Source organism: Apteryx rowi, unplaced genomic scaffold (genome assembly GCF_003343035.1).
Source record: "Apteryx rowi isolate R43461 unplaced genomic scaffold, aptRow1 scaffold_60, whole genome shotgun sequence".
NCBI classification, from domain to species: domain Eukaryota; kingdom Metazoa; phylum Chordata; class Aves; order Apterygiformes; family Apterygidae; genus Apteryx; species Apteryx rowi.
The window spans coordinates 2,634,763-2,652,699 of NW_020450872.1; the positions used below are offsets into that span (position 1 = coordinate 2,634,763).

At 39.4% G+C, this 17,937-nt stretch overlaps 1 protein-coding gene across 1 annotated transcript in view; it reads right to left on the reverse strand.

Moving 5' to 3' along the window:
• The window catches only part of CADM2 (cell adhesion molecule 2), a 702,128-nt gene that overhangs the window by 273,692 nt on the left and 410,499 nt on the right, over window positions 1–17,937 (reverse strand). The gene's annotated exons all lie outside the window — the stretch shown is intronic.

The following is a 17,937-nucleotide window of genomic DNA, read 5'->3' on the forward strand; positions in this document are numbered from 1 at the left end:
GTCTGCAGTCATTCAAAAGACACATCTGGAGGTTATTTTAAAGATGGGGGTGGGGGGAAAGAGAGCACTGTATATGCTGGTCAGTCATCCTTGAGAAGCCTTGCAATCTTATTCAGTAAAATACTATCCATCCATAACGTTATTTTTAAACCCTGAAGATGGAGGAAGTTGACTGATCTTAAATGGGCCCTAAGAACCTTTTCTTTCTTCTTACTTTGTCCATTATAAACCACAGGGATCTACCTGCTCCCTGCTGATACATTCCAGAGTATGAAAACACTAATCAAACRAGAGCATAGAATGATCAAAGTATTATGGTCCAATTCCTACATTCACTGTATGACATATCTGTGAACTGAGGGAGAACAAGGGATTTCAAATAAAGACCAAAAATACTACTTTAAAACACTTTTTTTGCAGACTAACATTTGCTCATATTGAGCAATAAAAGATAAAGGAAAATGCTTAAAGTCTAGTGAACCTCATCGGGACTGSGGGCTTTCTTTCTGTTCTGTGTTGTCTTTTAACTGACAAAGTCATAAATGATATGAAAACCTTTAAGCATTAAAAAAAAACCAACAACTTTAAGTTATTCTGACAAAGTTCTGATGTCCATTTAGATTGCAACAACATGAGTTGAGTGAGCAAGCAGCATTTGTGAGGAGAAATTTTATCCTCAGCCATAAATGAATCATCCTAAACTCTACCAGCATAGCAAATGTTCAATAACGTTTGACTTGTGAATCAGCTAAGATGCGCAATAATGTTGTTGCACCAAGTTTTATATTGTCACAAGCCTGAGAAGATCATGTCAAGAAACCACAAAGAGGATTGCAAACCTTGCCTTAAAGCAGCAATAAACTTGGTAAATATAAGAAACAGTGTGGCAAAGGAGAAACCTGGATTAGCTCAGCATGAAATATATACACATATTTTTCCTATATTTAACCCAGAATGAGAAAAAAAAATGCTGATTACAGAATCAACACACAGAAGTAGAAATTCCCTAAAAGACTTGTAGCACTGGAAAAGAAATGGATGCAAGGATACTCCTTTTCACCTTAGGCAGTTCTCATCACCACAAGTATAACTCATTTTCCTATTTCCAGTAAACCTCTGTACCTCCGTAAACAGCAAAGTATCACTACAGGATACCTGCAAGAATCCCTCTACTAATGCCAGTTTGAAGCACCAACAACTAAATTTTACAATGATACTTTAGAACACATATAGCTTTTACATTTACTCTGATTATTTTGCTGTTGCTTTTTTTGTTCCATTCACTCAATATTTGGTTTCTTTTTTAGAGCCCTTAAGTTACTAAAGAAAAAGGATCCAGTTTGAGCTCACTCATGATCACAGCACTATCACAGGTTTTCAGATTACCCAGTCTGTTTGAAAAGGGTTGGGTTTTTTTTGTTTTTTTTTTGTTAAAGAAGTACAAAAAAAATGATGTTCATGACAATGTCAGTTAAAAATTCATCATACAGTGAAATGTTTTAAACTGATGAGGCTATCCATAAGGCCCCTGTAAGTGCTTAAAAGCTTTTGCTTTTGACTGATATCTTTTCTATGTTTTTAAAGCAGAAGTTTTTAAATCAAAAGATGACAAGAATAAAACCAAATAGGTTATTGTTAATACCAGTTCCTCATCCAACATCCTTTTTGAACCTTCTCCCGTAGAGGAAAAAAAATAAAAATGCCACATTGGTAGCATACAGGAGCAGCTGAGGAAGAAAACATGAGCTATCCTTTGGAGATTTCCGCTGGCATCTGATTGCTTGCTCTGTTTCACATTAGAGTTAGGATACAATATGGCTGCAGTAACACAGAATATCTGAAATGGGGTTTTCTTGACATTTTATACTTTATATTCAGTTCAGAAATCAAAGTTTTTTTGAAGGCAAATTGGTTAACGAGTTTCAGACTGATATTTAGACAAGTATCTCCATTCTTCCTCTTGAGAAAGAGATAAAGATGCACAGAATTCTCACAGTTCAAAATTCAGATATCCTCTCAATCAAATACATCAGAACTGTAATATGCATAGAGTATTTAATGAATAAGAGTTTACACAGTTTTCATTAATTCAGGAACGAGTACTTAGTAACTCTAGTATTTAATGAAAGTATGCAATGAAATCCAAGTGGCTGACATATAAACCTCCAGAGACAGTACTAACCTGGGGCTGACTAGCATCTTTTCTGCTGCTTTGGTTGAATGACCTTTTACTTCACCTACAAGCATGACTATCACTATGGAATATCAATGAGAAGAGCAAGTAGCCAATCCTGTACTACACAGGGTCCCTAGACAATGGCTGGTATAGAAGCTTAGGCTAAAAACAGAATTTAGGCTTTGTTTTTGTATATCTGGATTTGTTCTTCCTAAAAATTGCCAGATTACCCCCTTTTGCCCTCCCCCTCTGGCCTTCTTTTAATTTAGGCTCTTCTAAAACTACTATATAGTGAAACAAAATATTGACATGGCTGTTTGATTACTGTGGAATTACTCTACAGAAGAAAAATTTGAATTAACATGCAACATCATTTTAGCTTTAACATTTTGTGGTTCAGTCACTAGACCTTGCAGTTTATTGCATCTACAAACTGCATTTGCTCCTGCCAGAAAATAACCTTCTATTTAAGGCACTTGAGGCTGGGGAAAAAATTATCCTCAAACAGATTTCATTAATTCAGGCAAGAGCAAGTTAATATCCCATGACACAACCGATTTGTTTGTAGGAGTGTTAAATGCATCATTTCCCTAATAAACTAAACCACTAGAGGAATGTGCAGAAGTTGGTGTTCCCTCCCTCAACTCATGAAAAAGCAGCAGTGTCTGCCAGGTGAACTCTGAGAAGAGTATTCAGTGAATCACACTAATAAGCAATGGATTTATATTCCTAACAATGGAAAGAAAACACTCTGTTTGAACTCTGATATCTTTTGAGGGGTCTTTTTTCCAGGATCTAGAAGCATCACAAATAAATATTTGCTAATATCGCTAATTTGCTATAAGGTAACATAGCTTTTATGTTGCCCTCAAAAAAAAAAAAAAAAAAAGTTTTAGCAGGCATTACCTACATTACTCTGCAAGTTTGAGCATCCAGACTTTGAATACTTGAGTCCCTGCATTCACGTGTTTATGGAGTTTTCTTTAGAAATAATGGTCTTGTTAAATTTGTTAGCTTATAAATTGTTCAAATTTATCATCTAATCAAAACTAAAACAAAACAAAACCAGCCATCTGTATAGTACAGATATATGACATGACTAACAGCCTTTCAAAAAGGGTGTCTTCTGGAATGGATATAACTGATGAGATTGCAGAAATGAATATGCACTTGCTCACATAAGTGCAATGAGAGAAATGCCTTCTCATCTTCATGTACCCCAGAATAAAACAGATTGGGAGTTTATACCACATAGTCTGTACCTTAAGAAATGCTTCCCACCCTAGCTCACTTCTGAATTATCTCTTCTGCCTAAGAGGGGCTTGAAAGCCTGCAGAGATTTCTCCTATTTATACCAAATTCTCTGGGATCTGGCTCTGTCAGTCTACCAATACAGAGGGTCAAACATATGCGTTGGAAAAAACACCCTCAAAAATGAACAAACAAAAACCCACAAAAAATGAACTCAGACTATATATTCCTTTGTTGCTTTCCAAAATTCACAGTGTATTAACTTAATTAGTACATTCTCATAATGGGAATGTCATAGCTTTTGGAGAGCTGCATAAATATAAGAGAAAAGCTAAACATTTTTGACATTTCAAGATATATTTGAAACATATGATTAAGCAAGACAATTCTCTAACAAATCACCATAGATGGTAGTAACAGTCACTCATTTAATCTCTGCATGTATGAACTGTGAAAATACCAAGCCTGCTGTTTATATTCCTCTTTTCTAGAGAAGAGAGAGGTGTGAGAACAATTAGGCATTCTATAGTTTTCTGCAGTCTTTTTTGTTCTCCAGCAAGTAAAGAAGCAAACAAGATACCCCCTAGATTTTACTGTGCAGCTGAARTTCAAATTTATTTACCTAACTGAACTCTCACACATTTTAAACAAGTACATTTAGTTGTAAATAGCTATGAAGACCAAAATTTTTTGTATTCTTAGATCACCTATCAGAGGGATATAGGATTGGTCTCAAAGAAACTGGAAAGATCATTTGAAACAAAGAATTTGAAGTTATCTAAGACTGGACTCAAAAATTTTAGGATTCAGAGACCGAAAGGGGCATATAAAAACCAAGACGTTTCTCTCCTTATGATAATCAAGCCTCACATGTTGATCTAGATTCCTGCACCAACACACAGGATATTAATCTGTAAATTGCAGGGGGCTGAACAAGGAATGCTTACAAGTGCAATAACATCACACCAGYGCCATGAAAGACTGAAGAACTAGGAACAATTCCACTCACACGGACTTAGCTGGTGCTTCACAGATGTTTCGCATGGACTTTTAACGCTACTTTTGAGACTGCCACGGTCAGCAATTTACTTCCACCAGCATCACCAGACGTAGCATCGGCAGCTGCATCAGGATAATAGATGAGGCTTTTCAAGTGGTTCAAACTGTTCTTCAGTAGCCAATCTCAGTCCCACTGGTTGAGATCTGCATAGACAGTGCTGATGCCATGTCCAGATGCTCAGGAATTCTGCTCAGATGCTGGCTTGTGGCCTTCACCATGCTTGGGCAGAGTGACATTTTAACTTCATGCCATTTTGCTCAAGTGTTGAGATGATCTTCACATCATACCACTATTTCAGCCAAAATGCACAAGCTATTGGGCAGCTACTCCCACTGTTGGGCTAGTTTGGTCAGTGGAGTAACAGCACTCTGGCACTGAATGAATTTCTTCTGGCCTTTTAAAGTACTCCCAACTACAACTCCTTAATTTATTCTCTCTCTTAGAAGGCTCTCAGCGTGCAGCAAGCCTGTGTCTGTGTAGCCATTTAGCTGTGTGCCAGGCTCATAAGACAGCAATTATCCAGGGGAGATACAGCTTGGCATAGGATCCATTAGGATCATAAGCCATATAGGGATATGGCAGGAGTTACTTCACCCAGGGTCAGCTCACACCACTTGTGAGAGCCCATACTATCAGCACAAAGCCACCTCATGGTCCTGCAAGAGAAGGTGGGATGATGAGGATCTCAAACTGTGTCTTGTGAAATAAAGAAAATGTGACAGGATGATGTTTTGCAGCAACAGCCTAATTGACTGTTCATCTGGCCTGTGGGGCAGCCAGGATAACCACAGCCCCCGCATTACTTCCTAATGATCCTCTCTGACCAGGAGATGTATGTTAAAATCAGTTATGGAAGGGTAAGAATCACAGCAAAGAGGGGAGGTGGTGCGAATGAAAGAATATGGTGTGCAGGGAGGTTACACCCAAACTCATAGGGTTTAAGCTATAGGAGATGCAAGTGTAATGGGGGATATAGCAGCACAAGTTGCTGATTCAGTCCTCAAAGTTGACAGACCATGAATTTTCATGGAAACGTACAAATGTCATCATATTCATGAGAACCAGTAATTTTTACTTGTCATCTGGCACAGTACTTAACTGACCCAGTGATTTTGGCATCTCATGATTGCAGGGACTGGACAAACTCTTGTATCCACACATAAAATAAGTATTTTGTTTTTAAAATATGTATTTATACATACATTATAAATCACTAGCTGTGATCTTGTATCTAATTCTATTTTAATCATATGTCTTCCTTGCACCTAGACGACAGAATCAAAAGAATATACCTTTCACCAGTATTGCGGCCCAATACATATTTTAAAAGGGGTGAATTCTTTAGCTTAAAGAATCATGAGATAGCTGCCTATGAACAGTGTTTGACAGAACCGTATGATCCCCAGGGCAGCAATCCAACTTTTAAAACTGTTGTGTCACCAAAGCCGTATTTTTCCAACAGTGTCAGGTTTAACATTCAGCATCACTATAATTTGTGTCCTAATCCATGAAGAGTTTAAAGGATTTGTAGTCTCTTAATAATATTTCATCTGCTGTAATTACAGTTTTTTTTAAKGTGCTATATCTTATCACTTCTACTCAAGCATCTCTTCTGTTTCTCTGTTCCAGTAGTGCTCTTTTTCTCTGAGTGGGGGGGGGGGGGGACGACTACTATACTTTAAAGTGCAAATCAAAACCACTACATAAATGAAGTAAACAGTAATTACAAGATTCAGCTGCTCAAACAGAAGAGGGCTGAAATGAAAACTTCCCCCAAAATAGTCCAGCTCCATGATTATTTCAGTCGCAACTATTTATCTGACAGACCACCTCGCTACTACAACCTGTATACTGTGTAAAGATAATAGCAAGACATTAAAGAGGAAGAAATGTGCCAGATCAACATGCTTAATTGAAAGTGAGGAGATGGAAAATTCTAATTAACTTGCAAACTAGTTTTGTCTTTGTCAATTACCTTAATTGTACCAGTGGAGTATAGGTTGAGACCTCCACTAAAATTTGGATCACAAGGATACGTCTAAAAGAACTGAAAGAAAAATAAATAACTCTCGAGCGATTATTAATTAAACAACAGGTAATATGAAGCAACATCACTAAATCTGTTGAGATGCAACATTTAAGGTTAAAACCTTTTAAACTTTACCTACCTGCTCAATTGGTGCAAATATCATAAAGCTGGGATGTTATTAATAATCAGTATTTTAATACAATATTTATAAATAAGAGCTTGATATTGCCCATACCTTGGCATGTTTACATTTACCCTAAGAATAATCTTATTTCACAAAGAGTCCTCATGAAAGCAATGGAACAGCAAGAAAAAACATGTACTAGATTTGCCTTGGAAATAATTTAATGGCAGCTGCCTGACAGAGGGTCAGCAAAGGCAGCTCGTATCTTTTTGTAAGTAAAACTGGATAGCCACAGCTACAGTTTGTGTTGACAATAGTTATTTTGCTGAAGGGGGAGGTACCGCTCAGTTAACACTCTAAAGCACATACTGTAAACATACGAGAACCAAAAAAAGTTGGAGGCCCAGGACAGGAACATGGAATTTCCCATCCAGATAACCTCTGCTCAAATTTCAGGGGCTTGGCAAACGTATATTAGGGATGTGACATAAAAACTGTAGTCCAATAATGAAGAAAACCCCTAACGCACAGAATAATTGTTTTTGTTCCAAATTCAACTGCCGACAGCACCTATAGTTCTGTTTCCTAACGTTATCCAAATAAAAGGAACGGACACAGCTTCCCATTGATATCCTTATTCCCAAGGCCTGTGAAGAACTACGTCCTTTAGGCCCAAAAAGGAAAGCAACTTTCTTTCCTAGTCTTACTTCTATCATTTAAAGGAAAATAACAAGTAGTAAATGCAGTCATGTTAAGTCACATAGGGTGTTAAATAAGCAACCTACCAGAGCAATTCCAGAAAGCAACCCTAAGACTGCAGCTTCTTTCATCTGATACAAACAGCCCAAACCAAGTTGCTCAAATACCTGTGAGACAAATATTCTTTATCTCTCTCAATACCTTTTAGACCTCTATCTAGTCTGTAAATCTGTCTACAAAACAGCTTCCTTAGGTTCAGTCAGAAACTTTTCTGACAATCGATRCTTCACAAACAGCTAACAATTACAAGAAGTTTTGAAAAATTATTTCTATTCACAAGAAAGAGTGCATGCAAGCTGAATGTAATTCAGAGTAAATATTATAAGCAGTTGAAAATACAGAAAAATAATATAAAAATTGTAACCAAAAGAAAAAAAACTTCTGAATGACAAAAGGAATTTTAAAGATCAGGAAGCTTCACTTATGTATTACTCATCCTCACTGTTAAATAGAATTAAAAAACAAAAACAAAATTTCAAATGTTGCCTTCCCCATTACAGTATTTCCAAACTAAAAAAATCAAACAAACTCCAGATCTCTTAAGTAAAGATAGAAGGGCCCCAGTAACTAAAATTAGCCTTAATACCAGAACAGTTGCAACAGATCTATTATCCTTACAGTTTTGTCCTGCTTGTTTCTGTAAGAGCCTCAACTGAAAATTATGAAGCCTAATTTCTCTCCTTCTAAGTGCATGAATTCTATCAGCTTAAAGCTGCAGCTACCAGGCACCTGAACTAAGTACTGGATGGGACATCAGAGTGAGCAAATCAAGCCCTCCCGTACCTCAGAATGCTACATCATATAATCCCATTCATACGCTACCAGCCATCAGCTTTGCTTGTCAAGGATTCCTGCCTTTGCATCTCCTATTGAGATTTGTCTCCTTCAATAGCAAGTTTTATTCAAAGGTAAACAGAGCGCTTTTAAAAATAAATTGTGCTTCATTGTGTGGCACAGCTGCTGGAGAGGAGACATCCTGTGATGATGTGATGGTTCTTGTAAATTGTTGGTGGGACCACAGTACTAACCCATAAGAGCAAGACTTCCCCCAAATCAGTATATGTAAGAAAAGGAGATAGGCACATAACAATAGGTTGAATCTTCAGAAGAGAAGGAATAAAGGAAGATAGGCATGGGCACAGTTCCTGAAAGCTTAAAAAAAAATAAASCTTTTGATAAAAAATATGCAACAGTTCATTTAATAGTCTATACAAGTCTGAAAGCCGAAGAGTAATGTTTAAGGCTAGTGATGTCCCCTACAGAAAGGAAAATTTTATGGATTAAATACTTTATCTGAAAGAGAAATAGATCAGCTGCCATATCACAACTTTGTGGCCCAAGGCAGAAATACTCAATATATTAAATTGGCTATATAAACAACCCATGTCTGAAAATGAAGTGCCCTAAAAAACAAAAGAAAGAAAAAGATCCATTGAAAACAGCATCCTATTTTTCTCTGAAGTTTGCTGGAATATACTCTGAAACAAACCATTCAAGGGAACGCTCTGGCTTTCAGGTATCTATATATACCACAATGATGATTCAATTTTCTTCAATTAGCGTTTCATAGTTAGCATTTAAGAGCAGAACTGGTCTCCTTAAATATCAGCATTTTTGCAGTACTTTATACTGTAACATTACTAGGCTTATCACTATAGTCTTCTGTTTAATTAAATCATACTGTTTATTTCCGAGATACTGGCACAGCAGTTCCAAAAAAAATTTAGAGTCCAGCACTGTATTCTGAATTTGTTTCAAGCTTCTTGCTTTTCTGATAAAGCTACCTCCAAAAAGTGCAGCTTTTAAGGTACTTCAGTGGGATTACAGCTGGCCTGCTAATTCTGTCATTAAATTAATTCAGAGAAGCTCTCCACTGCAGTTACTTCTGTAACAAATAAGACTCAAGTATAAAAGATGCATTAAAACGTGTCTTTGTCACAATGTAGATGTAGAGAGCATTACAGCCATCTATCTGAAGGAGAAGACAGACAAGGATGACTGTAGCAAAGTGTATACCGAAGAGATATATATTTATATATGCACACACACACACACACACACTTGAATATAACATTTTGTTTTGCATTTGATTTATGTAGCTAGAGGGACATCTGTTAAAGCATTTTAGACTCACACCATCATTTTCCCCCTCCAAGGAACTCAAAGCTCAAGAAGATGAAAGAATAAAATGAATGATACCTGTTCTACAGCAAGATAAAATAGTATTACAGAAATTAAGCAAAGGCAGGTATCACACAGCCAGTAGGTGGCAGAGGTGGAAACAGAACTCCAGCACTGCCAAGATTACTATCCCCTTTCAACCTTGCGTGTACTGTTTAAGTAACTTCCTTTATTGCAGAATCACATGCATAACCTTCACGTTTTAATAATTCTGTAACAAGACTGAAGCACTTCTATGAATAACGAAAAAGCACTGGTAATGAAAAGTCAGAATGCCGGGGTCACAGATCCCCCAAAGCAGCCTAGTAACAGCTACTCACAATGTATTTACTTCAAAGATAAAAAGGGAAGAAGTGTTGGCTTCTCGTGCATCACTTTCAGTGAAGTTATTAGTGCTAGAATATTTAAGTAGGTAAGGACTGCAAGCAGCAATCCTCTTCCCTTCCTCCCCTAATGCAGAACACTAGGCTGTATGTAGAGACATTTCCCCTCCCCCATCATTTAAACTGCATAAACTATAATTTTAGTAAATCAAGCAAAGAGCTAATCAAGTTTTGATTTGCTAATTACTTCTCAATTTGATTAGAGCTGGCAGCTAATCATCTCTGGAAATGTAAAGTCAATCTTTCACTCACATTTGCAAATCAGGACTTTAGTGTAAAGAAACAGGGATATTGTGCATAACAGCCTCATAATATTAATTTTTTTCATATTTCAGTGATTTTAACAATAAAGCGAATTTTTATATTGTGGTAGTGCTCTGAATAATAAAACCAATGTAGAAATCTACATGGTCCTGGAAGTGAGCCATTGGTAGGAGCTCAGGTATTGCTAATGTTAAAGCTCACAGGATGTATATGCTACGTTAAACAAATACAATATAATTTAAAAGTATAGTTCACATAAAAAAAAAAAGGAATCTGAAAAGAAGGAACAGGCCAACACAGAGTTTCAACAATCAGCATTTTTAGAATTCACTTGGAGAAGTGGCACTGCACCATATGCAGAAAAAAAACTGATTTGCCTTACGTAGAGTGAACAAGTTCAGCTAAAATCAAGAAATTATAACATGTGGTATCATTTTGTTCTGAAGCATGACTGGAGTGCTGTCATGGATGGCTACGTGCTTTTTAGGAAAGACAGGCCAGGAAAGCGAGGTGGTGGAGTTGCTCTTTATGTGAGAGAGCAACTGGAATGTATTGAGCTGTGCCTAGGGGTGGATGAAGAGCGAGTCGAGAGCTTATGGGTAAGGATTAAAGGGCAGGCTAGCATGGGTGACACTGTTGTGGGTGTTTACTACAGGCCACCTGATCAGGAAGAGGAAGTCGATGAGGCCTTCTACAGACAGCTGGAAGTAGCCTCACGATCCCAGGCCCTGGTTCTCATGGGGGACTTCAACCACCCCGATATCTGCTGGAAAGACAACACAGCTAGGCACAAACAGTCCTGGAGTTCCTGCAGAGCATTGGTGACAACTTCTTGACACAGGTGGTGGAGGAGCCAACAAGGAGAGGTGTGCTGCTGGACCTCGTACTAACAAACAAAGAAGGACTGGTTGAAGATGTGAAGGTCGGGGGCTGCCTTGGCTGCAGTGACCATGAGATGGTGGAGTTCAGGATCCTGCGAGGAGGCAGCAGGGCACCAAGTAGGATCGCAACCCTGGACTTCAGGAGAGCAAACTTTGGCCTCTTCAGGGACCTACTTGGAGGAATCCCATGGGTGAGGGCCCTAGAAGGAAGGGGTGTTCAAGAGAGCTGGTTAATATTCAAACATCACTTCCTCCAGGCTCAAGAGCGGTGCATCCCTATGAGTAGGAAGTCAAGCAAAGGAGGCAGGAGACCTGCATGGGTGAGCAAGGAGCTCCTGGCAAAACTCAACCAGAAGAAGGAAGTATACAGAAAGTGGAAAGGGGGACAGGCCACTTGGGAGGAATACAGGAATGTTGTCAGAGTATGCAGGGATGCGACGAGGAAGGCTAAGGCCCGTTTGGAATTAAATCTGGCAAGAGATGTCAAGGACAGCAAGAAGGGCTTCTTCAAATACATCAGCAGCAAGAGGAAGACTAGGGAAAATGTGGGCCCTTTGCTGAATGGGGTGGGTGCCCTGGTGACGAAGGATGCAGAGAAGGCAGAGTTACTGAATGCCTTCTTTGCTTCAGTCTTTACTGCTCAGGGCAGCCCTCAGGAACCCCAGTCTCTGCAGGCAAGAGAGAAAGTCTGGAGAAAGGAAGACTTTCCCTTGGTGGAGGAGGAGTGGGTTAGAGATCATTTAGGCAAACCCGACACCCACAGATCCATGGGCCCTGATGGGATGCACCCACGAGTGCTGAGGGAGCTGGTGGATGTTATTGCTAGGCCACTCTCCATCACCTTTGAAAGGTCATGGAGAACAGGAGAGGTGCCTGAAGACTGGAAGAAAGCCAGTGTCACCCCAGTCTTCCAAAAGGGCAAGAAGGAGGATCCAGGGAACTAGAGGCTGGTCAGGCTCACCTGCATCCCTGGRAAGGTGATGGAGCAGCTCATCCTGGAGGCCATCTCCAAGCATGTGGAGGAAAAGAAGGTGATCCAGCATAGTCAGCATGGCTTCACCAAGGGGAAATCATGCCTAACCAATCTGACAGCCTTCTATGATGGAATGACTGGCTGGGTAGATGAGGGGAGAGCAGTGGATATTGTCTATCTTGACTTCAGCAAGGCTTTTGACACTGTCTCCCATAACATCCTCATAGACAAGCTCAGGAAGTGTGGGCTGGATGAGTGGACAGTGAGGTGGATTGAGAACTGGCTGAATGGCAGAGCTCAGAGGGTTGTGATCAGCGGTGCAGAGTCTAGTTGGAGGCCTGTAGCTAGCGGTGTCCCCCGGGGGTCAGTACTGGGTGCAGTCTTGTTCAACTTCTTCATCAGTGACCTGGATGAAGGGACAGAGTGCACCCTCAGCAAGTTTGCTGACGATACAAAACTAGGAGGAGTGGCYGATACSCCAGAGGGCTGTGCTGCCATTCAGAGAGACCTGGACAGGCTGGAGAGGTGGGCAGAGAGGAACCTCATGAAGTTCAGCAAAGGCAAGTGCAGGGTCCTGTACCTGGGGAGGAATAACCCCATGCACCAGTACAGGTTGGGGGTTGACCTGCTGGAAAGCAGCTCTGCKGAGAAGGACCTGGGAGTGCTGGTGGACACCAAGTTAAGCATGAGGCAGCAATGTGCCCTTGTGGCCAAGAAGGCCAATGGTATCCTGGGGTGCATCAGGAAGAGTGTTGCCAGCAGGTCAAGGGAGGTGATTCTTCCCCTCTACTCAGCCCTGCTGAGGCCACATCTGGAGTACTGCGTCCAGTTCTGGGCTCCCCAGTACAAGACGGATGTGGCACTACTGGAGCAAGTCCAGCGAAGGGCCACAAAGATGATTAGGGGACTGGAGCACCTCTCTTATGAGGAAAGGCTGAGAGAGCTTGGCCTGTTTAGCTTGGAGAAGAGAAGGCTGAGAGGAGATCTTATCAAYGTGTACAAGTATCTGAAGGGAGGGTGTCGAGAGGATGGGACCAGACTCTTTTCAGTGGTGCCGAGCGACAGGACGCGAGGCAATGGGCACAAACTGAAACACAGACGCTTCCATCTGAACATGAGGAAAAACTTTTTCACTGTGAGGGTGACAGAGCACTGGAACAGGTTGCCCCGAGAGGTGGTGGAGTCTCCTTCTCTGGAGATATTCAAAACACGCCTGGATGCAATCCTGTGCAATGTGCTCTAGGTGACCCTGCTTGAACAGGGGGGTTAGACTAGATGATCTCCAGAGGTCCCTTCCAACCTCAGCGATTCTGTGATTCTGTGATTCTGTAAAGCAACACTGGAATGGGAAAGAGAAGGGGGTTCTGCTCTATTTTGTTTTCTGAATAGCTCTGTCACAGGTATGATAAATCTCTGTTTTTCCTCATTTGAGTTGAGGACATAAACACTCTTCTAAAAAAAATTCTCCATTCCTCCTCACTGCCTGGCTGCAGTATCTCCTTATATTAGTTGAGGTAAGGCACAGGGGGAAAGCTAATGCCCTGAAAATGTATTATTATAGGTATTATGACAACAGCTCCTAAGCAGAGTAAAGCCTGAGCACCCTTTGCATGGTATAAAGGGCTCAAGCCAGGCAACTCCTCTGCCAGCTATCCCTTCCTTACAGAAGGGGCAAGGACAATGTTAGGACAGAGTGATCCTGCTCCTTGTCCACCCTCCACACTGTCTGCAGCTCCAGCATCACCAAGCCTGGAGTCCTTGCCTTGGTCCCAGCAAGCCAACGGAGACTGGGCTACTACTGCTTCCGTCTTCCCCAACGCAAAGGGTAACGAAGGGAGAGTCACTGATGGACAAGAACAAGGTTCCCTCCAAGCACTGCCAGAAGCTGTCATCACCCCACCCAGGTGGGGACTGGTCTCCCCTCCTGGCAGCCATACACCCCAATGTCACACCATCATCTGCCTTAGTACTGCTCTAGCCCCACATCTCCCTTATCCCCTGGCTCATACCCATAATACAATCCTCGCTTTCTTATGTGCATTTCTTTAGCCTTACGTTTGATGCTAAGGCCGAGTACCAGCTGCCGAACCTGACAGTACTCCAGTCATCCACAGTCCTCCAGTAGTATCAGTCCAGATCCTCCCCCAGCCACAAGGGGGTATCTCGGCTCCTTCCCTTACACAGATGCCCTGTAATCCCAACGTCGCTCTGAAGCCTATGGACAGGATAAGCAGGGAAGCAGCAGCAGAGTGGAAGAAAGTGAAGGCAGCAATTGTGAGGATTGCCTCAAAACATTTGGGAACCATTGCAGAGAAGAACACAAATACGTTTAGCAAGGTGAATACCTCCAAATATGGATTCCCTGCTTCCCTTCTGTTTTCCCACTTCAAAACCAGTATATCTCCATCTCTACAGGGCCCCCCATAAACCAGTGAGATGACACTCCTCCCATTCCAACTAAGAGGGAAGGAGACACGCTAACTCCAGCTCTTCCTTCTTACATATACACCCAGTAGGCAGCTAGCCCTGAAACAATAGTTTCCACCTAATCCTCTAAATAGGGTAGACTGCCTTTACAAGAGAGCTGTTAAAAATATTGGGTCAAAAAAAGGAGAAAAGGTCAAAGACTCTTCAACTGAAGACTTGTCTTAAAGGAAGTGAAGCTTAAATTCAAACAAAAAAAGAAAAAAGGGGTCAGTTTTACAGAAATCAAATTTCAAAGAAAAAAAAAACAGGTTCACTCTGTCAAAAACATTCTACTCAGATTTTTTTTTCCCCTACAAAACTTTTTCTTTTGCCATTCCTTTTAGCATTTTGAAAGATTTTGTATTTTATGGAATTCTAAAAGATAACATTAAAACCAAAATATTTAGAGTGATCCAAAAGAAATTTAAAATAATTTATTTAATAAAGAAACTCAAAGTGGTGAGTGGCTTCTTTTCTTTTTTTTTATTAACACAAACCTGAATAATTTTTGTAAATCGTCCATTCATTATCTGCCCAGCTGTATTTAGCAATCAAAAATCGCTGGTATTAAAAAGGATGTAAAAATCATCCTATTGTCTATAACCTCCGTGTATATAATCATTTCCTTAGAGTTGCTGATTCCATTAAATTGCCATTAACCCTCTTTCCCCTGGACAAGGTTGCCATCTATCTGTTCTGCTCTCTAATCTAATGCTGGACCAGTAGAAGTAAAAGCGTTTTGACCGAGGAGAGCAAATACAAAATACACTGTTCAGCAAGTCACAGATTCTTTGGTTTGACAGACTTGTAATTCTGAGTTCTCCTATCATTGCTTTAGAGTCTCTCATTACAAAAATTACTGTGATTACTCATAACTGCTGCCAGAAGTTTTACAAATTAATCATCAGTAAGCTAATTTTTGAAGAAAAAAATTAAAATGAAGTTACTGAATCGCCAGCTTCTGCAATATAGTATTGATTATAATCTACTGCTAATAATCAAAATCTAAAAGGTAAGGAACTCTGTTTCCTTTACCAACTGCTGTAAAATTTTAGCAATCGCATCTCTACCCTGTCTGTTCTTCAAACTCCCCACGTAAGATGCTAAAAATAATTATGCATAGATGCATTTATTAACTGAATTTGGTACAAGAATCTAATACAGGTAACTATGAAACCTTCTTAAAGATAAAAGTGCATATTATACCAAATAGCAAAACACCAACTATCTCCCTGCTGCACAGTGCAACCACCCTTCAACCTAGTTTTAAATGCAAGTGAAATGAAGCAGATGGAGAACATTTTCCCTGTTACATAATATTCTAGGTGTTGCCCGTTAAAATTAACTTTTATATTATATATAGTTAATATCATTTAATAATTTTTATAGTCTGTTATCATGTTTTACATCTCCAATTCAGAACACAAATATCAGGTGCTTTCTGAAATATTCTCAAAAACACAGGACAAAAGGACTTAGAACCAGTAACATGAATTCCACAGAAAGCTAACTTTGCTGCTATCGTGGGTACGGTCTAAATTCGACTATTTGTGATTTTGGCAGTTATTTAACAGGATGTAAAGCACAGTTAGAAAATTATGTAGACATTTTAATGGAAACCACATGAAAGAGCATTCTTACTTTTGCCAGGGAAGCTCTTCAAAAAATGTAATTTGTTACGATTCTATTGATGAATCAGCCTGTACTCAACCTAGCCACTAAGTCTCAAAGAAATACCAGTATCATGTGCCATTTTCAGATTTAAGTTATACTAATACTTCAGTATAAAATACATTATCCAGAAAAAGGTACACTTAAAGTTCCCAAAGCCACTGAAACATACGGTTGAAGTGATAATTATTCAATCAGCTGTTTAACAGCTGGTGACAAACCAGCAATAAACAGAGTTTAGGGCTTCTTGTAGAATGCCAGAATATGACTGAGAAGGAAACAGGTTGTGTTTCTTGAGGAAACTAATTTTCTCAAAAAAATCAATTTATTTGTTGAGGAAAGCAGTTCTCGCACAGTTTTTATTTTAGCTATCTTTCCAATATATGTCTGTACCAGTTCATCTAACAAACCACAGGAATGATTCATATCTGTAATTCAATAAATATTTCATAATTTAAATGAACTTAAGAACCAGGATGTTGACAGTTTATTTTGTGAAGAACAAAGAAATTATGCTAAAGCAAGATAAGAACTTCAGACCCTTTACCATGACTCATATGTCAGATTTCATAGGAAAATTAGAAGTTATGAAGCCTGCTATCATTCCCTTACCTTCGATTGAATACTCCATTCATTAGCAATCAAACTGTGTGGTGAATGAAAACTTGCTCTAGATTTCGTTTTTATGCACCTGTGAATGAGTGCAATGGTCGTAGCAAATCATGGCGGAATGGCTGTTAATCTTCCTGCACATTTCATTGAAATTAGAAAATATGCTTTTGCATATACTTTCATTTATTGTTCATACTACTATGGCTGGCTATGATTTTTGGTGCTTCCAATTCATATCCTGCATTACAAAGAACTTTTGAGTTCTTCAATGCATCCTGTATTTTCTTCCCACTTATTACTGTCCCACAGAGCACTTGCATATTCTTTGATGCACACTGACTTTCTCAGGAGGATGAATAACATCATCTTTTTAGAAATTGAAATGCTTGCTTCCCAATGAATCTTCATCAAATCCACAGCTAGTTAACAGCCAATTCTGTGTTCACAGACTGAATGAAATAAAGGAGTATTTATAGATCAAACTGTCTATTGACAGTATGAGTAATGGCCAAGGAAAACACAGAACACACAAGGAGGTCATACAAAAACTTTCCAGTTAACCTGGAATTTTTCGTTGTGGGCACTTAAAGGATAAGCCATGGTGAAGAGTTACAGAAAATTTAGAAAAAGTCAGAGAACTATTTTATCCAGTAACTCAATCATTGCAAATTTAATGACTATCAATCAGATTAGAACAAGATTGAGACAGAGGCCAGTCAACATCCCTGCTTTTGCTAGGTTCTCTTTTACAGTCATAATACAATTTGAACAAGAAATAACAGGTTCACTGTAGCAGCAAATTAAGAAGTTAAGTTTAAATCCTATTAGTTCAACTGAAGCAGTTATTTTCCAACAAGATTTCATCCTGTTCTCTTACTTACCTGTGCTGTGGCAGAACATGATGTGGTGATAGTGCAGGAAAGCTAAGCGCCTTCTCCTTTAACAAATCTTTACCTCCTTTACAAATCCATTTTGACCACACCTGTTAACAGACTATCTCATTTAATTCTTACTGACTCTATAAATTGTTTGCTCATATTACTGTTAAATTTAATTAATAGCAATATTAAAGTTAATCTTACAAGTATTTAACAAGATGTTTAGTGT